The sequence below is a fragment of the Callithrix jacchus genome, chromosome 2 (assembly GCF_049354715.1).
Source record: "Callithrix jacchus isolate 240 chromosome 2, calJac240_pri, whole genome shotgun sequence".
Lineage (NCBI taxonomy): Eukaryota > Metazoa > Chordata > Mammalia > Primates > Cebidae > Callithrix > Callithrix jacchus.
In genome coordinates, this window is record NC_133503.1 from 91,549,344 (window position 1) to 91,572,142 (window position 22,799).

A 22,799-nucleotide genomic window follows, 5' to 3' on the forward strand; every position below is an offset into this window, starting at 1 on the left:
TTGTGCTTTTTCTTGCCTAATTGCTCTGGCTAGAACTTCCAATACTGTATTTAATAGGAGTGGTGAGAGAGGGCATCCTTGTCTAGTGCCAAATTTCAAAAGGAATGTTTTCAGTTTTTGCCCATTCAGTATGATATTGGTTGTAGGTTGTCATAAATAGGTTTTATTATTTAGAGGTGTGTTCCCTGGATACCTAGTTTATTGAGAGTTTTTAGCATAAAGTGCTGTTGAATTTTGTCAAAGGCCTTCTCTACATCTATTGAGATAATCATGTGGTTTTTGTCTTTGATTCTATGTGGTAAATTACATTTATAGACTTGCATATGTTGAATCAGCCTTGCATCCCCAGAATGAAGCCTACTTGATCCTGATGGATCAGCTTTCTGATGTGCTGTTGCAGTTGGTTTGCCAGTATTTTATTGAAGATTTTTACATCTGTGTTCATCAGGGACACTGGCCTGAAGTTTTCTTTTTTTGTTGAGTCTCTGCCGGGTTTTGTTATCAGGGTGATGTTGGTCTCATAAAATGATTTGGGAAGGATTCCCTGTTTTTGTATTGTTTGGAATAGTTTCAGAAACAATAGTACCAACTCCTCTTTGTATATCTGGTAGAATTCAGGTGTGAACCTGTCTGGACCTGGACTTTGAGTTGTGATTAACATTGATTGTCCTATTTTCTGTTCTGCTTACTGTTGCTTCTTTGTTTATAATGTGAATAATATCTAATTTAAAGTCTTTGCCTAATCTAATATTTTGCTGAAGAGTTTTGTGAAATTTAAATCACAAGAAGAACTAAGGAGTATTCATTAATTTATGTAAGAAAAAATATTTTTACAGTTGGACTAAGTATTTGATGATTAACTAGAAAACAAATTATATTTTTTACCTTTGTATTGAGTTAAATGTCTATTTGGAAGCTGCTATTTGAAGTGTGGCTCAGAGAATAAATAGTTTTGAACTCTTCCATTATACTCTGCATTATGCAATTTCACCAAATTATTTCATTTACTTTATTATAAATTTTATATAGTTATATTTTAGCCTTTTCTCAAATATATCTTCTATGGGACAATATGAAATCTATTTAAAAAGTAAGATGGCATTTGACTTTTCTTCAAGGGCTTATTCATATTTCTGTATCAGTAAACTATGGAGGATTAGATATATGATATTGATTCTACCATCTACTATGTTGTATTTTTTTCCAGTATATATTATATCTTTTTAGGTTGACTTTTTGATTCATGAAACTTATTCTAGGCCTGGATGTGAAAATGCCTGTAAAATTTTAAGTACTTTAAAATTTTAGAATATATTTGAGACTGTATCTTTCACTTTTACTTCTTTGACCCCTACCCATACAAATGTGGATCTTTGCTGTTTATTATGTTTACTTTTTCCCTCTTTTGATATCATTTTCTTATGCTGTTTTATAAACTAAGCTTTTTTTTACTGTGCTCTGCAACAAGTTACATAATGCTTTTCTACTGACGAAGCTACTTGCTTGATTGCTGCAGCTGTATTTCACTCTGAATTATTTTCAGCCATTGAAATCTACTTTCTACTAAAGGTATACTCTTAACTGTAGGCTTCATATGGAGTCGTTTAATTTTTTCATAGAGTGTGAATTAGAGGTTAGAGTTAGGAAGAGACTGTAACAAAAAGACAGCTATTTAATTATGATTATCCTTTAAAGCCTCCTTTTTCTTTATTTCAATTCATGATCATTAATAGTCTTCCCCTCATGGTCTTTATTCTTCATTTATTTTATTATCTTTCGAGTACTCTTAACTTTTAGAATAGGTTACATTAAATTCCTGACATTTTAATGTTTGCTTTCCTTCATCTCCTTTTCTAAATTTTATATATGCCTACTGATAATTTGATTTTTTGTTTTAAACTAAAGTCATATAAATAGTTTATTTTCACATTTTTCTCACTATAATACTTAATTACTTTTCATGTTCAGTGAATAAATCTAAATGAAACATGATTATTTAGATTGATACCTGACAAGATGATCATGAAGTTGTTGGCTTGATCACAAACAAATGGTCTTATTCAATTTTATTGGTCAAATATTTTCTTCCCAATTATTTGGACAAATGAATTCATTGGGCTTTCTTGTATTTAAAGTGCTTAAGGGTGGCAATGGCATTGGCAAAATAAATTAGCTTTCATGTAAAATATTTGGGCTGCTAGTGTACTTAAACCACTTTTTGCTGTTAAGGAACTTAGTGCTGTTTACCTAGATTCTTCTCTTTGGAGTCTGTTTTAGTCATCCCCCTGGATCAAATCATCTCCTTTTAAGGCAGTGTATAAGATGCCTGTTTGGATATAATGTACTCTTTAGAATAAAATGATTCCTTATATAATACCATTAAGAACTTTTGGTTAGAAGGACCAAAAGAACTTTAATACTATTCGATTCAAAAAGTATCTAAACCAGCTTTGACTCAGAGCATGAATGTCTGTAAACTTTTTAATTAGTGCATTACACAGTCTCATTTTATAAATAATTTTATAATATATTGTGCACATAATTTTCTTCTGATAATGTTAATTATTTCCCTCTGAGTACAAGTGACATAATGCATCTACTGTCTTCTCTTGCCTATATCCTAACATGGTTCAATTAATGACAAATCAATGGCCAGGACAAAAATCTCATTTTATGTTTTCTATAAACATTTTGTCTTCTCCCAGCACTGCTTGTCAAGTGGACAAATTCTTTCATTTGCATGGGATCACTATTTGATCGATTTTTAGCTCCTCCTTATATTGATTTATTTTAACCTACCATTTTTCTGCTGTTAATCTTGCCATTTGTGTTGGTTTAATGTCCTTTAAAATATCCGTTTTTTACAAAATATTCGTTTGATCTAGCTTTTAGTATTTCTCATTTATACTTTTGTAAATCCATTTATATTTGTTTCTTTAGGTTTACTTTTTAGTCATATTTAGCAGTTCAGAACAACAGAGATAAATTGATTTAGACTATTCCTCACAGATCTCATTTTCAGGCTATTCACTGAAAGGATGATACTAGATTCTACCAAAACTTTTTCCTATCTTCTCTGTAACTGTTATTATGACCAGCTAAGACTTTTTCTCTTTTTAAGGTCTCTCATTTCATCCTTATTTACTCTCACTTTAAAAAATCCTTTTGTTAATTTCACTTTTTAAAAAAATTTTATTTCTTAACCTGAGTTGTCATTTTTAACTATACAAAGGCTATTATATTCCTAGGAATTGCTGCAGTTAAATTTACTTTGCTCTAGTGATACTTTTGCCAGGAAATATTTGTTGGCTCTTTGTCTAACTACTTGTTCTGATATTCAATATGGCCTGCACATTATGCACTTATGTTTTTTTATTATTTAGTTTGTTTTGTCAGTAATACAAATATAATCGAAGTGAGCTATATGTTTTTTCTACTGCATCCAATTTTGTGCTTTTAATAATGCTTTTTCTTAAAAATTTTTTTCTTTTTACTAGACCATCCATTATCTTCTCTCTCCCTTTTAATATACTCATAATTCAAGACCTATGGGGCTTAAAAACAGAACTAATTAAATATGAGTCATGGACCAGATACCTTTGTATAGGAAAAAATTAATATTAAGCCACAGGTTTACCCTCTATTGGGCTTTCTTCAATAACATGCATATTTAAATATGCATGTTATTGGTCCCAAAGAGCAGCTCCACATTCTGTGGGAAATTCAACATTACCCACACCCCAACACACACATCACACACACAAAACACACACACACACACACACACACCACACTCTTTTTCACATCCACCAAAAACAAGAAACTATAAAACAAAATAAAACTGTGTAATGACCTCCTATAAGCATCCATTGGGATTTTTGTTTCTTTGGTTTATGATGTGTGCTTTTTAAGAAAAGAAATATGTAGAGGATTATTCCATATTGAGTGAGTGCCATGAGGAATATACATGTTTTGTGGTCTAACTCAGTGGAAGAGTCTTCAGATAAATAATGTGTAGTAATAAATAAATAAAGCATATACAAATTGAGGTAAAGATAGGGCCCGAGTATGGAAATGACAAGAGTGGCTTATGTGGATAGATGGAGATGTGTTAGGAGGTATCTCTCTATTCTTCCTAACATGGCGGTGCTAAATGACAGTTCTTGGAAAGGTAAAGAAGGCCTTACAAAAAAATATCCTGCCTTTCCTCCTCAAGTTCCCACAAAGTTATCTACAAATGCCCACATTGCTCCTCTTAAGTTTCTCCTTGAAAGTGTTCTGGAGCCTTCTTAGCAGCAACTCATATACTAGCTACAGCCACTGAAAGTAACAAAATGGTGATGCAAACCAAGACAGCACAGTTCAATGGTTATTTTGCACTATGATATCACGTGAGGGCCACTGTTGTGGCATCTGTGTATTTCTTTGTATTTCTTTGCTTTTGACCATCTCCTTGGCCCTTCCTAATTCATGGCAAGGAACAGAATGTGCATCAAATACTGGAATGCTCCTTAAATCAGTTGCTTTTATTTTAAATCAATATAGACAGTTTCTAAAGCATAGCTAAACAGCTACTTGAATGTGATTAAACTAAGTTGCTAGTAGAATTGTTTTTCTGCTGCTAATCATTAATCCAATATTTATTGATAAACTCAACATTTCTTGAAATCTACTGAGCTCTTTGGATCTATAATCTGTTTTTGTTGTTTACTCAGAAAAATCTAGACTGGAATATAGACTGAATTTGTATTTCATATCCTTTTTAATAATTTAATATTGGAAGACCTCACCCGAATGTATTTCTCATCTCATATTTTTCATTGTCCTGCATTTTCATCTCTTTTATTTCCTCTAACATAGCATTCGTGTTTATTTTCAACACCACTGATACATTTTTTTTCAATATTCATTCTTTTTAGTGACTTTAATGGATTTTAAATCTGCTAAAGATATTCTTTTTTCCGTTAAGGCAAATTGTTGAATTTTTGGTTTTGGCTCATGTTCTTTTTTGTGTTTCTTTGTTCTTGATTTAAAAATTGCTTGTGTTACTTTCTTCCTTTTTGATAGACTTCTGAAATCATATTTCTTGTTAATTATCTGTAGAGATATGAACTTCACAGATTTGGAGTAACATCTTTTTTTCTTTTTTTCCTACTATTTCTTAATGGCTCCACAGGAATTTAATCCAATTTCAATGCTTCCCAAAGGCTGACTGGATGGAGTGTCTCTAGCTTCTTTCCACTTGGCTGCTAGCAGCTATAGACTCTCAGATATAAACCTGAAGGAATTGAAGGTGTGCTAAATTCTGCCTGAAGAGGCTGGCAAGAATTCATTTCATTTTAGAAAGCAGAGCTGATCCAGGCTCTTCTGTGCTGCATGTTGAGTTATCTAAGTCAGTGCTACTCAAAATGTGGCTCACAGCTGGTACCAGAATGCAAAATGTTTGCTACAGGTCCACAAAGGGATAACTAAAGAAATTGAAAGTGAACCTTCTAAAACTTAAAAATAAAATCTCAGAAAGCTTTAGTCTGTTGCATTTAACAGTTTAAAAATATTATTTTGGGCTGGGTGCAGTGTCTCGTACCTGTAATCCCAGCATTTTGGGAGGCTGAGGCAGGAGGATTGCTTGGGCCCAATAGTTATAAACTAGCCTGGGAAACATAGCAAGACGCTGTCTCTATTAAAAATAAATAAATAACAATATTATTTTGTATGATTAATTTTAGTTTAATTTCTTGAGTGATTCATTGTTATTTATTTATTTTGCAGTTTCATGTGTGACAGATTGGAAATTTAGGAAAATGAACAAATTAGCCCTTCATGAAAAATAATTTGCGAAGCAGTGGTCTAAATAAGCAGCAGAATACTCAGTAGTTAGTTTTTATTTATGAATTTAGAACCCCATGGTCCTATATTCCTCTTATTTCCAAATTCTCTTTTAAATTGATGTAGGCAGAGAAGGGTTAATGAAAATAAGGGGTAGGTGAAATGGCTCAGAATTTGGCTTATTTGGAAGACAGTTACATGGATTTGAGGAATAGCTGTACTTTTTATTTGTCAGTGGATATATTGTATCAGATGTAGAATGTAGGACTGTAGGAGATGTATTTTCTTCCTTCAGCATGGCATGGGAAGCATGTTTGGTTAGTACCCTCCAGAATGGGTTAGATAATTGTACAGTCATCACCTCAGTAGTCCCATAAGATTATAATACCATATTTCTACAGTATCTTTTCTATGTTTAGGTGTGTTTGGATGCACAAATATTTATAACTGTGTCACAATCATCTACAGTATTCAATACAGTAACATGCTATATAGGCTTGTAGACTAGGAGTGAAAGACTGTACCATCTAGCCTAAGTGTATAGTAGATTATCCCATCTGAGTTTGTGTAAGTACACTCTCGATGTTTTCTCAATGACAAAAATCACCTGACAATGCATTTCTCAAAATGTATCCTTGTTATTAAGTGATATATAACTACGCTTTTCAGTCTTTCCCCCTTGATTTAAACTATCACCTTACTCACACCCAGGACTTTGACAAATTATTGACCCTTCTTTTTTTTTCCAGGGGTTTTCACTGTGTGTGTGTGTGTGTATACATCTATATGTATATATATATACACACACATATACACATATACCATGAAAAAATATGTATATTCATGGATTCAAACATATATATGTTTCATATCTTCTTATATAATATTTGCAAATATCTTAAAAGGATATTAGGAGGGGTCTTATTATATTCTTAATTTGCTACTTTAATTTCATGATAAGCCTCCCAGTGCAGCTTAAAAAAGACAAACTCTTTGCTTTCCTTTAGTCACAAAGAAAAACTATGTACCTTTTGTACTTTATTTATGAACACATTCCAAGATATATATTGAAGTTTTAGAAAGGAGGAGGCTTTTTGTGAAAGAGATTTCTAACATGGTGACAGCTTGGTTAAGATGAACTAATGATATATTGATTAATGTGAATTGAGCTTGGGGTTATCTTTTTATTCTTCTTTTATCTACCGTCTAATTCTGACACTTTGAGTCCTTTGGTATTGAATTTCTGCTTGGGAGCAAAATTCTACCTTATAATAGTCCTTTCAGTTATATTTATCTGACGTAGATAAGCTACAGACCCTGTTGGATCATGATCTTTGTCATCCATAGTGATCTCCAGGATCAGCCAACTTCAGCAATAGATAACCTTATCCATTATGATTTAGCTTGAGAAATATTCTCTTGCCTTTTACAAAAAATGTAAACCTTTTCTGAGTATAAATAAATGTTTCCCTGAAGACATACCAATAGGCATGAAAATATGCGAAGTAAATGCTCTCCTACAGGCTGGAAGTAGTGACAATGAAATGTTGGGAAAGGGCTGAATTGAAAGCCCTCGGCATGTGGAAATTGATTGCCTTACCTGCCCATGCATTTTTCTGGGAAATAAGATCTTCTCTCTTTACTTTCACGCTAATAGCCTTTCAGTATACCTGCCATCTCTTGCTCCCAAACACAGATGCAACTAAATACTAAACTATAAGCCAATAAAACTGTTTGGTTTAATATTATGTATGTGGCAACCTGCCACCCTATTTTCTAAAATAAATCTCTTGAGACCTGAACATTTTTTCAGCATTTTTAGATGTCACAGTATTGTTTTTTTCCTCTGCTGCTGAGCAGAATCCCTGCTGATAGTCAAATCTTCTTCAACCCCTTACCTGGCATTACACCATCAATCTCTATTCAACATGGGGAAGATAGGGCACCCTTTAAACTTTTCTAGATAATGCAACAGAAAAATGATGAATGGTGGAAAGAAAATGGTGAACTAAATGAAAGGTGAATTTCCTTCAGGTTGAAAACTTTCTGTGAGCACATACAATCTTAACTAAAAAAACATGAAAATAAAATAAGAATATCTTCTGTAAGGCCTTAAGCTGATCACATCCTCATTTTCACATTACTCATCTTTATTGTTGAATATTCTTAAAATAAAACATGGTTTAAAAGCAAACAGAATGGCATAATCAAAGTATTTTTGATTATTTTGTAATATTATTTCAATAATAGTAAATATTAAGTTCATGTTTGTGAAATATCTTCACTTAATCTCAGCATACAAGCAAATCTAAGACTCACATTTCATCTAAACAAAATTGTAGTGAAGGAAAAGAAAAATGAAGGAAATTATCATATAGTATGGTAGAAACAATTTTTAGTTCAACTAAAGTGGGTTCCTTGATTTTAGTAGGGATTGGTGATCTGGAAAACACTGTAACAGAATCCTGGTGTGAATAAACAACCATGATGCCAATGTGGTCCAAAACAAGAGGAACAGAAGTTTTAATTTCTGCCAAAAGTTTTCCTCAGATGTTTTCATTTGAAAAGGCATACTTGGGTCGGGCGCGGTGGCTCAAGCCTGTAATCCCAGGACTTTGGGAGGCCGAGACAGGTGGATCACGAGGTCAAGAGATCGAGACCATCCTGGTCAACATGGTGAAACCCTGTCTCTACTAAAAATACAAAAAAATTAGCCGGGCATGGTGGCGCGTGCCTGTAATCCCAGCTACTCGGGAGGCTGAGGCAGGAGAATTGCCTGAACCCAGGAGGCGGAGGTTGCGGTGAGCCGAGATCGCGCCATTGCACTCCAGCTTGGGTAACAAGAGTGAAACTCCGTCTCAAAAAAAAAAAAAAAGAAAGAAAAAAGAAAAGGCATACTTCATGAAAATGAAAGAGAGGAGTATAGGCCAATGATGAAAACTCTTCAGCATTCATGAACTTTGTCAGTATTAACTTTCAAATACCAATATTAGCACTGACGTCTAAAATGGAAGTTGTTAGTGTATGAGGGCTGCCATTCCAAAACCAAAATAACAGACATATACTGAAAGCCTCCCTTCTCATTGCCTTTTCTGTGGCCCAGCATGGCTTTCTAGGATGCTTGGAGTGTTACTTTATTTTTCTGTCTTCTTAAAGCATGTCCCTTATGAACTGCTTTCTTAATTAATCAGGTGCTCACTATCATCTGACAGGTTATTCTTAGAGTCCTGATGATTTTTGCAAAAGTCTATAAAATTCGAGTTCTAACAGGATTTCCAGTTCCTCCCATCCCAGCAAAGATAGTCTTATAAATTTTATAGCAGTCTGTTTACAGAGAATTAGCTTTATTTCTTATGTTATTTTCTTTGCATTCGCAAGTCAGTATCTTTGATACTGGTAATACTTTCTGCATCCTCAGAAATAATTTTTTTTGGTTTGTTTACTTTAAGTTTAAAATCAGCTTAGGCCGTCTCAGCTCTTTTTTTCTGTACTCTAAATCAACATGTGGCCAAACTTTGGGTGTATCTTTTTCGCAATAATTTGTGAAGCATTTTCAAATGAGGCAAAATGCATTTTTCTGATTTGAACCCCATCAGAATCTGGCTTATATAGGTTTTCATTATCATCTGAGTAAGTAGATACATGTATTCATAAAACTCATTAGGCATACATTTTCATTTTGAAAGCATATTTTTTATTTTAAAGTAAACTATTAGACTGATTAGAAATTAGTTTCTAGTTTGAAATGCATATGTTAATAAATTCAAAGGCGTGTACTTTCTAAAAATATGCATTTTATCATAAAAGGTTAAATCTAGAAAAGACCTTAAGAACAAAAGTCTAGAAACAAATGCAGATTTTACTTATTGTCAATATTCTCATCAAGACTGAAGATCTCTTCTTAGCTGAAATAAACTTAAAGCTCATAAACAGTTATTTTTTGTTCATTTTTTCCTATCAAATACTCAAAGCACTATCTAATTATATATTATGTTTGTAGATTTAGCCTAAGTTACACCTTTATAATGTCAAATAATTGTTCAATTAAGAAAAGAAAATCTATTAGGTAGAGTTCAAGTAAAATGAAATTTTAATTGATTGTGTCATTAATGTTTAGGAAATAATTTTATAATTTTTGACTTCTTGCTATACATTTTGCTAACAAAAAGCACATGGGAATATGTACAGTTTTAAAAGAATAAAATGTGTTTATCAATTTTAGGTTATAATTTTGGACGCAGATTTTTTTTTTTTCCACAGAAACAAAGTCATGTATAGTGTTTGGTTACTATGAGAATCTTACCTTATTTAAAAGGTACTTAAAATCACTTGAGGTACTAATAATAACACCAATAACAAACTGTTAGTTTTGACAGTGTTTCACTGTGAAACAGCTTGATTTCCACTAGGGTTGTCAGGAGCTAATCTCCCTTGCAGAAGGTGTGAGCTGAAAGAGTACCTCTTATTCAGTCTTACTTGATAAGTGAGAGAAATGACTCTTGGAGAGGTAAAGTGCTGACTCATTAAAGGTAATTGATTAATAGTGACCAAAACTCCACTTTTGGTCAGCTTCCAGTTTAGCTGTTTTTATACTATCATACAGCTACAGACTAACTGAACTGAGTTAAGTATGAAATTTTTTGTACAATGTTCAGTGTGGGAAATTATAATTTTCCTTGGAGATACGAAATACATATGGTACTGGAGTGAATCAAAGCTTCATGATAATTAAAAAATATTTCTCAGAAAACATTTAGTTATTGCTTGTTATTTGCCAAGTTCTGTTGAGGCTAAAAAGACAAGACCCTTGTCTATCTGATCTTGCGGTCTTGTGGATAATCATTGTCTTGGGATTTGAGAAGAATGGAAGGAACTGCATAAAATGCCTACTATGTGCTCTGTGTAAAAAGCTCTCGACTGTAATTAAAGCCAAAATGTGTTTTTAAGTGTGATTTTAATTTCATTTTATATCCCTCCACTAACTGGACCTGATTTATAAAACAGTGAAATAGAATGATTTTCTCCTTGACATAGCTCTGTATTGACTGTGTTCTGGAATCTGGTAAAATGGTATATATGGGCATACAACAATACAGAGAGGAATATTTTAACACAATCAAGATGTTTTTTGTCAATTACATTGTTACCTCTTTTTTGTATATTTAATTATTGTGTCTTTTACAATATATAAAGTTTTTAAATGCATCTAATTTCAGTAGCAATTTTTAACTCCTTTCTTGAACTTTCCTAGAAATAAACAACTACTGGATATAGGCCAAAAAATTGAAAGCAGGAATGTGAACAGATATTTGTACACCGTATTCATAGCAGCATTGGTAACAATAACCAAAAAGTGGAAAAAACCCAAGTGTTCATCTGCAGATGAATGGGGAAACAACATGTGGTGTATACACACAATGGAATATTATGTGGCTTTCGCAAAAGGAAATTCTGATAAATATTACAATATGGATAAATTTTGAAGACATTATATAGGTCAAAAAAAGTGAGTCACAAAAACTGTGTGATTCCACTTACATGATGTATTTAGAGTAGTCAAATTTATAAAAACAAAAATTAGAATTATAGTTGCCAGATGTCGGGGTATGGTAGGGGAATAATGAATTACTGTTTAATACATTTTTCAGGATAAAAAAATTCTGCTTAGAATTGTCTTGGCTTTGTGGGCTCTTTTTTGCTTCCATATGAAATTTAAGGTGATTTTTTCCAATTCTTTGAAGAAAGTCAATGGTATCCTGGTGGGGATAGCATTGAATCTATAGTTTACTTTGGGCTGTATGGTCATTTTCATGATATTGATTCTTCCTAACCATGAACATGAAATGTTTTTTTTTTTTTTTTTTTTTTTGTGAGTCCTCTTTTATTTCTTTGAGCAGTGGTTTGTAGTTCTCCTTGAAGAAGTCCTTCACATTCCTTGTAAGTTGTACTTCTAGGTATTTAATTCTGTTTGTAGCAATTGTGAATGGGAGTTCACTCATGATTTGGCTCTTTGTTTGTTATTGGTATATAGGAATGCTTGTGATTTTTGCACATTAATTTTGTATCCTGAGACTTTGCTGAAGTTGCTTCTCAGCTTAAGGAGATTTTCGGCTGATATGATGGGATCTTCTAAATATACAATTATGTCATCTGCAAATAGAGACAATTTGACTTCCTCTTTATCTATTTGAATACGCTTTATTTCTTTCTCTTGCCTGATTGCCCTGGCCAGAACTTCTAATATTATGTAGAATAGGAGTGGGTACCATCATTCTCAGCAAACTAACACAAGAACAGAAAACCAAACACCATGTGTTCTCATTCATAAGTTGGAATTGAACAATGGTTGGATTCTCATTCATAAGTTGGAATTGAATCACATACCAGGGCCTGTCAGGGTTGGGGGCTAGGGGAGAGAAAGCATTGGGAGAAATACCTAATGTAGGTGACAGGGTGATGGATGCAGCCAACCACCGTGGCACGTGTATACCTATGTATCAAACCTGCATATTCTGCACATGTACCCCAGAACTTAAAGTACAATTTAAAAAATGAAAAGCTGGGCACGGTGGCTCACGCCTCTAATCTTAGCACTTTGGGAGGCTGAAGTGGGTGGATTGCCTGAGCTCAGGAGTTCGAGAGCAGCCTGGGCAACATGATGAAACCTCATCTCTACTAAAATATAAGAAATTAGCCAGGCATGGTGGCCTACACCTGTAGTCCCAGCTACTTGGGAGGCTGAAGCAGGAGAATTGCTTGAACCTGGGAGATGGAGGCTGCATTGAGCTGAAATTGCGCCATTGCACTTCAGCCTTGGAAATAGAGTGAGACTACATCTCCATAAAAAAAAAAATTCTGGAGCTGAATGGTGGTAATGGTAGCACAACGATGTGAATGTATTTAATTAATACCACTGAACTATATACTTTAAAATGCTGAAAATGCTAAATGTGTTTTTATGTATATTTTACCAAAATTTTTAAAAATAAAAACACACCAATTGAAACAAACAAACAAAAAGATATAAACAATGAATAGGAATTCATTTAGAAGTGTGAAACATAAAAGGCTCACTGATATTCTCCCGTCAAACTAAAATCGAGTTTTGAATAAGACCTCTGAGAAAAAGGTTTTAAAATTCGCTAACTCTTCTATCTCTGATTCTAGATAAACAGGTTAAAATAAGCCTTAGGTCCATAATTTGATATCATATTAAACTTTAAAGAGACATATACAATGATGATAGTTATTTTTAAGTTAATCACTTAAAATATTTTTCAAATTTCAGTAACAAGAACAAATTGCAGTTAAAATAAATATAAATACTAAGCTGTATTTGATGTTAAAACCTTTACTTCTGTAATTTTTCTCCAGATATAATTATTATTATCCAATGACAAGTGTGAATTAACCTTAACTTGAAAAATTTAGTGGCTGTTTCTACAGATATCAGCTAACTTGTTCATATTAACATATAAGTTTTAAATCAAGTATAGATGAGTTATTTAACTAAATTAATCAGAACATGTTGAGAAAGACAGGTATGTAATTAGAAGTCAAAACTAGATTTCTCTAAGCCCAGCTGTCAGCTGGAATTTCACTTTGGTGGAAACCAGAAGAGAATAAGTTTGTACTCACTTGATATAAGATATATGGAATTGTGACTCATTTGTCTTTATCTTACTGTTAAAATCTGTAGGAGAGTAGAATATATATTGTCCCTCTATAGGTATATGTTGTATTCTAAGTCCCCAAAACAGGCCATCAAAAAAGCCTGTTCATCAGGCAAAAGAGACCTCTAAACCTATGTCACCCAGGAACTTGTGTATTGGAAACATTACTAGGATGTTTCCATATATGTATACATAGGGTAGGGTGACATATGTATAACATGGGTAGGGATTTAAGAGAGGTAGGAATCTCCATATGGGGTGAGGTGGACTCAGCTTGACTGGGATTGTGCACATTTTGAGGTGTAATAGTTTAGAATTGGTGGACACAGCTAGGGAAAAGTTTTAAAATGAATCTTGAAGATTAAATAGTTGTTTGATAAGCCTAATTGAGCAATCTATTGTTCTGCACAAAAGCTACTATTTTGATGAGACTTAATTAGTTGGAAAAATAGATTTTCAGAACGTTTTTGAAACAAACAAAAAGTTACATGCAATTTCATCTTCCTAGGACAGATGCTTCTTGAAAAATGATAAAGTCATGAAAACATAGACATAAGGTTTGTGGCTGTACACACTTCATTTATTAAGTAATTCTTGCCATTACCATTAGAATTTCTTTCAATAAACTTGAAGTTCTATCTTCTAATTAGCTAATTACCATGACAGTTGTCATTACCAATAGAGATTATTTAATAAGAGCTGTACCAGCCATGTATATTGAGTCATTTTAACCACATGAAAGTCTGAAAAGCACCCTAAAACTGGACACACAATTGTTTCACAGACTTTGTCATGGTTCTACCTACAACTATAGATTTATTTATTATTTTCATGGAATAATATCATAAAACTCTGAAAACGTCAAATAATCTAAGGATGTATCACCCCATTAAAATATTTGTCTATAGATAATTAAAAATTAAGAATTATCTTTGTTTATAGCTTAAGAAAATGAATTTCCTTTTCCCCAGGCTGAAAACTGAAGACAGGTAGGTGGCAGGAAATAGATGTAACATAAATCTTCTCAGTTTTTATTTTAAGCAGTGAGTGGCTGCACCTCAGTGATACATAACTTCATGTTGGGTATGGTGCTACCTGTGGCAACTTAGACAATGTTTGTTTAAAGGCTGATCGATAGCTGTGACCCCTTCTCTTTCTTCTGTTCTATGTTCAGAGCTATAGTGATGTATTAGGTTCTCCTTGGCATAGCAAAAGCTTTAAAACACCTAGTTGCATTTTTCTCGGTCAGAGTTTGAATGCCTTTATAAAACAAAACAAAACGAAATCTCTCCTGACCATTTATCTTCCTGCAGTTTGAATTGCATAGTACCTTTTCAATTTCTTTCCATTGCCTGCTTTTGACAGTGCATGAAGGGAGAACACATTTCTCTCAGATCTTGTTATTAATATTTTTATTCACATTAGTTTAAGTTTACAGCGAGTATACCAGTGATGTAAACACAATATATATATAGTACATGTATTATATAGGAGTTTATATACGTAAATTATATATATTATGTCTATGTGAATTTTTATATATAAATGCATATGTGTGTATTCTATGTATGCATGTTAATATATAAACACACATATAGACATGTATTATGTATTACACATGTATGTATTATGTATAATACATATATTACATGTCTATATGTGTGTTTTTATATTATGTGTTTTATATCTATATGTATGTTTATATATTATCTTGTGCCTATATGTGGGTTTATATATATATTTTATCTATAGTTTATATACTACATATGTAGTTTGTTTATATATAGTGTATATACACATATATACAACAGATATACTATATAAATATAAATATATTTATATTTATATAAACACACACTATATAATACACAAACATCACACATAGAAAATAAGTTGAGAGTTTGAGGGAATGGTTTAGATTAAATAATGGAAGCCAAGATGCTCCTCATTTTCCCAAACATCTATGTCTCTCATGTTTGGCTTATCCTACCTGTGTGAGTGTAATCACATGGAACATTAAGCTCTAAATTCTGAAAATTATTATAAATATTCAAAAATTATGATATGGAAAAACTGAATTGCCCACACTTTCCATTCATTGATTCATTCATTTTTAACATTCTGCAACAGTATAAAGAAGCATTTTTATATATTACTGGAAAAATTGAAAGTAAAATTCACTATAACAATGAATGCATGATTTTAAAAATAGCAAAACTTTATTTCATTATCTATTCAACAACTTCATTCAGCCATATATTTTATATAGTGAGAATGTTTGTATTTATTTTTAGTGCACAGGAACATTGTTTCTTGGTATCTTGTTTTTTTTTTTTTAGTTGTTGATGGCAAAATGAGAACAGTTCATCAGCTTAGCAGTTTAAGATTCAAAAGATCAGAACTCCGATTCCAGATTTGACATTACCAGGTATGAGACTGGGCAAGTTATTTAACTTCTTTGAGTTACCATTTTCTCACCTGGGAACCTGGAAAGTTATACGTATTTTAGGGTGGGGTCGTCACTTTAAAATAAGGCAGTGCTAGTACTGTTTTCTCTGTCTTGTCCATCTTGGCCGTAGTACAATGCCTGGTGTGTGGTAGGCACTCAGTTAATGTTGAATTGACAGAAAAAGACATGCATATGACCAGCGTACTTGGAAGCTTTCCCATGGCAGACTGGGAAAGCTTGGTCAAATGTCAGAGAGAGAAGGGTTTCAGAGCTTGCATCTTGTGACTCTTATATTTAACTGATGATGAAAGTGAAGCCCAGAGAAACAAGATTTTTCTCAAAAATCCACCTGGTCAGTGGCAGGGCTGAAACCCTTTAACATTAATCACGCAACTTGTCTCCCAGTGCCTGGGCTGGTGCCAAGTGGACAGAGATGTAAACAACTATCTTCAGCAAATCTGAGAAATGTGTCTAAAAGATGTAAGGATGAGGTACAGGTGGGGTTGGGGAGCTGAGGTCAGATTGTGAAAGAGAAATAGGGATCTTCCTGGTAGGTAGAGCAAAGGACAACATGTCAGAAGACAGAAAAATACATCAATGTAAAATATTGAATACACTAACCAATTTTGGTTGAATGGAGCTTCACCTTCAGATCTAACAGTGAGATAAGAAGCTGTTAAGGTCCACAGAGGTAGGTTCTTGGAGGGCCTAGTATTCTATGCCAAGGAGTTTGAACTTTTTATAGGCATTATGTTTCAGCATGTTTATTTCCATAGTTCAATTGTAGAAAGTAACTATCAAGTTATCTAACAAATTTTGAACAGCATAGTTGTCTATATGTTTAACAAATATTTATTATGCATTTGCTATTTTAACTAAATCTTTCCACAACTCATAGGACTCTTAGGGAAAAATTAATAGTCTAAGGAGAGAAAAAAAAGCTATTGATATATTAACATTTGACCTAAGGTACCACTATTAGAGAACACTGGGAAATCTTTGGTCAGACAAGCATTAAACGTGATGAAAGTGTGCATTATTCAATGAGATATAACTGGAAGAAAATCCTTGTTTTTAAGTGGTAAGATATATGGGTAAACACATTAAAATGTTCTATTCTTTTTGGGGTGAGGGGAAAGGGGATATTCTCTATACATGTTATGCCCTCATTCTGTAGTAATGGTGACCCAGCAATAGCAAATAGGCATATAACGTAAGGTCCATCAGGTGAAACGGCACAAATACTGTTGCATTCCTTTAAATCCACGATGCATGTGGCTTTCTCCCTGTTTTCTACTCTGCAAAGACGATTATGAAAACCAATTTCCTGTCATTATTTAAATTAATTTTCTCTTCTGATATGTGGCTAAAGTGGCACCCAGGAGTTGTTGCCTAAGGAAAAACATTTGAAAATTAATGACATTTTTGTCTAGCATAAAGGTAACTGAAAAGCAAACTTGTTTACATAAAGATGGACATTTTGAAGGGAAGAAAAACATCAAGCAGTGATAAAAACAGATGCATCTGTTCCTTATTTTTCTTTTTGAATGTGTTTCCTCTGCCAATTTCAACAAAGAAGAGATGTTTTGCAAGTATGTTTCTTCCTCCTGAATGGGACTTTAACTGGCTTATGTAGAAACACTAGCAATGAGAAAAACATTATCTGGACTTCAAAAATGGTCAGAAACCCAAGATGTTTGCCTAAGTCATCTGTCTTTTAAAGTCTGGTTTTACATTAATGATGAGTAGATAAACTCAAATAAGCCTTATTGAACTTCACCTGTACCTTTAGAAAAATGCACATGAGGAAAAAGAATATGTAATTATACTGTTTCAAATGTGGATTTAATCTCATAGTGATGTTAAAATGACATGTAATCTACATTTTTTAAATAAATCTAAAATTGCATTATTTTGGATGAGTTAGTATCTCAAAGTTCACCCATTTCTCAGTCTTGCCTGGCCGTAATAACCACTCCAAAATAATACTGACCTGTGATCTTTTTTTTGTTTCCCTACTCCATTTCTGGATCAATTTATTTTATCAAGTCCTTTATTCCTGTGAGTCTGTTTTTTGGCTCTGGCAGTTGAGGCAAAGGAGCCTGTTACCAGCAGTGTGCTGCTGGATGTTTGGAGACTGGGATTGTAGGAAGCAAGATGCTGTCTTAATTTTCCTCCACTGGAGTAAAGAGGGAATTTTACTTTCCTCACTGAAAGTCCTCCAGCCTTGGGAGTCAGGAAAGCAGACCAGTCATGCGATTATCCCCCCATCCCTTAATGCTTCATCTCTCTGATTCCAACACGCCAGGGGTATATCTCCTGATAAAGTTACCATAAGGATGGCATGAAATATTACGTAAGCATTCTTAAACATTACACATTTGGTTGATACAACGTTATGATAAAGGGTAAAAAGAAGTCTGTAGCGGCATTTCCAAATATACTCAGAGGGTTCTTCCTAAGGATTATGGCTTGGAAGCGTTTGGCACACAAACAGTGATAAAAGCAGAACCAAAGTATTTATTGCCCAAAGACAAGAAGTAAAGGCATAAAAGAGCCCAGATTCAGATCTTTGGTTTCACCCTTAGAATTAGAAGAACTGGGTAACTTTTAATGAAAAAGTTGGTCCATCAAACTTTTGCTCTCTAGAAATGAATCTGGGTTTAGGGAAGTGCTCTCAATCCAGCTTAACCCTTCTTTATTTCTTTGGTTTCAAGGTATTAGTTATGCTTTACTGCAGGTGCTGTGGAGGGCTGAAAAAATGATTTCATTCATTCTTTGAACAATAAACATTTACAGTTTGCTAAATGTGATCTTTCATGTGTGTCTTTACCATGTATAAACCAATAGCTGATGTTAACAAGATTTGGATTAAGTTTTTGTAAATGTAATACAATCAGAGGTAGATAGTGCTTGTACAGACTTTCTGAAGCATGGTACCATGCAGTCATTGAAATATACTCTTTAAATTTGCAGTTTTATGTGAAAAACATCTCCAACCTCATATATTTTGGAAGCAAGGATGGTGACTGGGGAATGGAAGGGGAGAGGAGGGGAAAGTTGTAAATAATTTGAAAAAGAACAAAAATTCGTTTGTGATTTGGTTCCTGCCAATTTGGTTAATGTCTCAACTTTTGAAAAACACACTGAAACCTAAAGAAAAAGGCAGTCATGAGGAATGAAAGAAGAGGAAATGGTTATCTACCAAGTGTAAAGCACATTTTCCTTGGTGCTGAATTTTAGCCTGGAATGAATCTTTATGACCACATTATAACCCTCTGAAAATAGAGTTTACTGGAAGTACTGAAACTGTCTTAAATGTATTTTACTGGCAAATGTGCTCCTGGAATAATTTTTTTAAAGGTAAAGATATTAATTTTATGCAATCCATATGTATGTGTGTTTTAAAACATTTGAGGGGGTACTTATTTTCAGCATAACTACCACATAATCAAAGATGGAACAGAATGATTTGAAGAGTCTTTAAGGAAGAAATTACACATGCTTTCTATCAAAGGTTCTGCATAATTCATTTTATTCTAATACTGTGATTCAGTTAGCTCCTTATAATCTAGGCACCAGGGAAGATAGATCAGTCTGGAATGATTCCAGAATTTCCTCCTCAGAGCCCAATACCTATTTCATTTCTGATGAGAGTATTCAATCAAAGTATGAAAATTATCCATACATAATTCCTTTTCCCATAAAGAAGCATGTGGTTCTAACAATTGATTTGAGAATTTAGAAACAACAAAAACGGATTTTTCCACTAAACAATATTGTCTTTATAGAATGATATTCAAAAGAATAATAAAATATTATCTGCATAGCAGTATTTTAACACAGGGTTTTCTGTTTCCAGACATATAATAAAGTTCAATTAAAGTTTGAAGAAAAATAGTATCTCCCATAGTAGTCACCATATTTTTGTTTTGTTTTAAGGCAGTTTAGACTAATTTAGCTATGTCATTGTGAGGAAAAGCTTCCAAACTTTCTTCATGTTCTCTTCTTTTGCTGCCAAGACAATAAATGCCAGCTGAGAAAAAGTATAGGCCAGGAGGAAGTCATAAACAGTTCTTGTAGGAACTTTTAAAGCAAATTTATATTTTGGACATTTCTGAATTTGGATATGGAAGGAAGGATAAAAGAAAGGAAGGAGAAAGGAAAGGGGAGGGAAGGGGAGGGGAGGATGAGTGGGAGAGAGAAAAATGAAGAAAAAAGAGAAATCCACTAAGTAGAAGACTAGAAAGGTGTTATTAAATATGAGGTTACAAAAAAAGGAAAAGCAAATCCTTTTTGATAGATGTTTTGAGTAGACTATGGTCCTATGTGCCTCTTCCATCATCGTACCACACACTGTTTTGGTTTTGTTCTGGGCAACACACTGTGATGACATAGCGAGGTGTGTCCAAAGAGAGTAATCTAGATGATTAGGTGTCTGAAGATCGTAGCTGAGGAACTATGGAAAAGAAATTACTCAAGTTCATGAACACTTAGTGATGAAATAATAGGTTGGTGCAAATATTATTTTGGTTTTTGCCATTAAAGGTTGTAGTAAAGGCTGGACACCATGGCTCATGCCTGTAATCCCTGCACTTTAGTAGGCTTTGGTGGGCAGATCACCTGAGGTCAGGAGTTCGAGGTCAGCCTGGCCAACATGGTGAAACCCTGTCTCTAGTAAAAATACAAGAATTAGCCAGTTGTGGTGGTGGGCACCTATAATCCCAGCTACTCAGAAGGCTGAGGCAGGGAAATCACTTGAATCTGGGAGAAGGAGGTTGCAGTGAGTTGAGATCCTGCCACTGCACTCCAGCTTAGGTGACAGAGCAAGACTCCATTTCAAAAAAAAGGAATTTTTGGTAAAAACCTCAATTACTGGCCAGGCGTGTGGCTCACACCTGTACTCCCAGCACTTCGGGAGGCAGAGGTGGGTGGATCATGAGGTCAAGAGATCGAGACCATCCTGGCCAATATGGTGAAACCCTGTCTCTACTAAGAATACAAAAATAAGGTAGGCATGGTGGCGCACGTCTGTAGTCCCACCTACTCAGGAGGCTGAGGCAGGAGAATTGCTTGAACCCAGGAGACAGAGGTTGCAGTGAGCTGAGATCGTGCTCCTGCACTCCAGCCTGGTGCCTGGTGACAGAGCCAGATTCGGTCTCAAAAAAAAAAAAAAAACCCTCAATTACTTGTTAACCAACCTAATATAATAGCATCTTCAAGTATTTTTTAAAATAGGATTTATTCTGGATGACTGAGGAGGAACTATGGGGAATATTGGGTGTAAATAGGCCAGACAGATTTATCCTCAAAATAGGCAGAAACTTTAAGAGTTAGAGCTCTTTGAAGATGGAATATATTACTTCAGGAACTAATAATTTAGTTTCTTGTTGCTGGAGACTTTAAGGAGAAGCTGAGTGACTTACTAAATTAGTTAATGATGTGGAGGGCAGAAGTGGATACTAGCAGTTTTTTCTGATGGTAATAACCTATGATTTTACATATTTACTGGGCACTGACTATAAGTCTTTCTGATTGTCACAACCTTGTACCTTTGAGGTATCTGTACTGGCAGATTCTTTTGTGGGGAAATTACATCAGTGGAATACGTCAGCACTGACACGTTCTGAATCACCATCTCATGCTAAGTGCTTGAAACTTGCATGAAACAGAACATGTCTCTGGCATGTAAGGAGCAGATGCTTTGCCCTTTGCAGAAAATCACTGAGGGAAATCTAGAGTATCTTTTCATCCCTCCTCCTACTCTGCTATGGGAGAAAAGTGAATGTTAAGATAACACTAGGAAGAAAAGAAATGCTCTTGTGAATTATAATAAAGGATTTTTGAATACTAGGAATATCTGGGTCACTAGCTCAGACTGTTTTAGTTATTGCTTGGTTTTCTAGATGTCAAGCCTACCTGTTGTAAAGCTGGAGCTCAGTAGGTCAGTTTAGCTTTGATGTAGTTTGCTCTCTGCTATGTGACCAAATGAGTTTGTAGTAACCATTTGTTCCTTTGATGAATAGGGTTGGTATGAGAATTTGGTATTTGCAGATAAGATATTCTCTTCTGGTTTATTAATAATTTCTGTTTCCTTTGTTTTATATTATTACCCAGCCACACAAACTAAAAACAAAACAAATATCTTACTATTACAGTGGACCTCTACAATGGCTATGTTTTCTTTTAACTTGGGTATTTTTTAAACGTTATGGTATAAGATTCCTACATACCTAGAATCTCTGGGGATGGAACCTCAAGAATTAGTATCACTCTCTTCAGGTGATTCTAACATACAGTGTCAAGATTCACTGTTCTAAATTATTGGATGTATAATAAATAAAGCCAAATACCTAATTATAAAAAAAGATGGTTTGACTTACTGTAAAATTATCTAGGGATAGCTAATCATTAATTTAGGTCAGTGCGAGAAACTGGAATTGACAGAAGAACAAGCAGAATGATTTTCTAGTTTCTTTTTTTTTCTAGGTTATTTACATATAAATATGAATTGCAGTGATGGCTTTCCTTCCTCGAACATAATAAAATAAACAAGAATGTTTCAATATATGAAGTCAATTCTACTGGTATTAGTAATACGTTGGAGTAGTTTCTGAGGTTGGCCAAGAGAAAATGCTTCATATGTAGGTATAGTTCTCTCAACAGATGTACAAAAATAGACCCTGAAATAGTAACTCAGAACCACTTGTTAGTGTGTGGCAGGAAAGTGTCCTGAGGAGGGTAACAACTTCCCTGTAGTCATTATGACTTTGTCACTTATCTTGGCCCCTAAATAGCTAGAAAGGTTTGTGATATAACACAGGGTGTTTGCTCATTCAAAAGCAACAGTT

The 22,799-nt window shown here is 34.0% G+C and overlaps 1 protein-coding gene across 3 annotated transcripts in view; it reads left to right on the top strand.

Annotated features, from left to right (window-relative positions):
- Positions 1-16,702, top strand: part of LOC144581569 (uncharacterized) — a 690,733-nt gene extending 674,031 nt beyond the window's left edge. For all 3 annotated transcript variants that reach the window (XM_078365832.1, XM_078365835.1, XM_078365838.1), the window contains one exon: positions 15,839-16,702. The gene's annotated coding sequence lies outside the window, so the exon portion shown is untranslated. The remainder of the gene's footprint in view (positions 1-15,838) is intronic.
- The last annotated feature ends 6,097 nt before the right edge of the window (positions 16,703-22,799 follow it).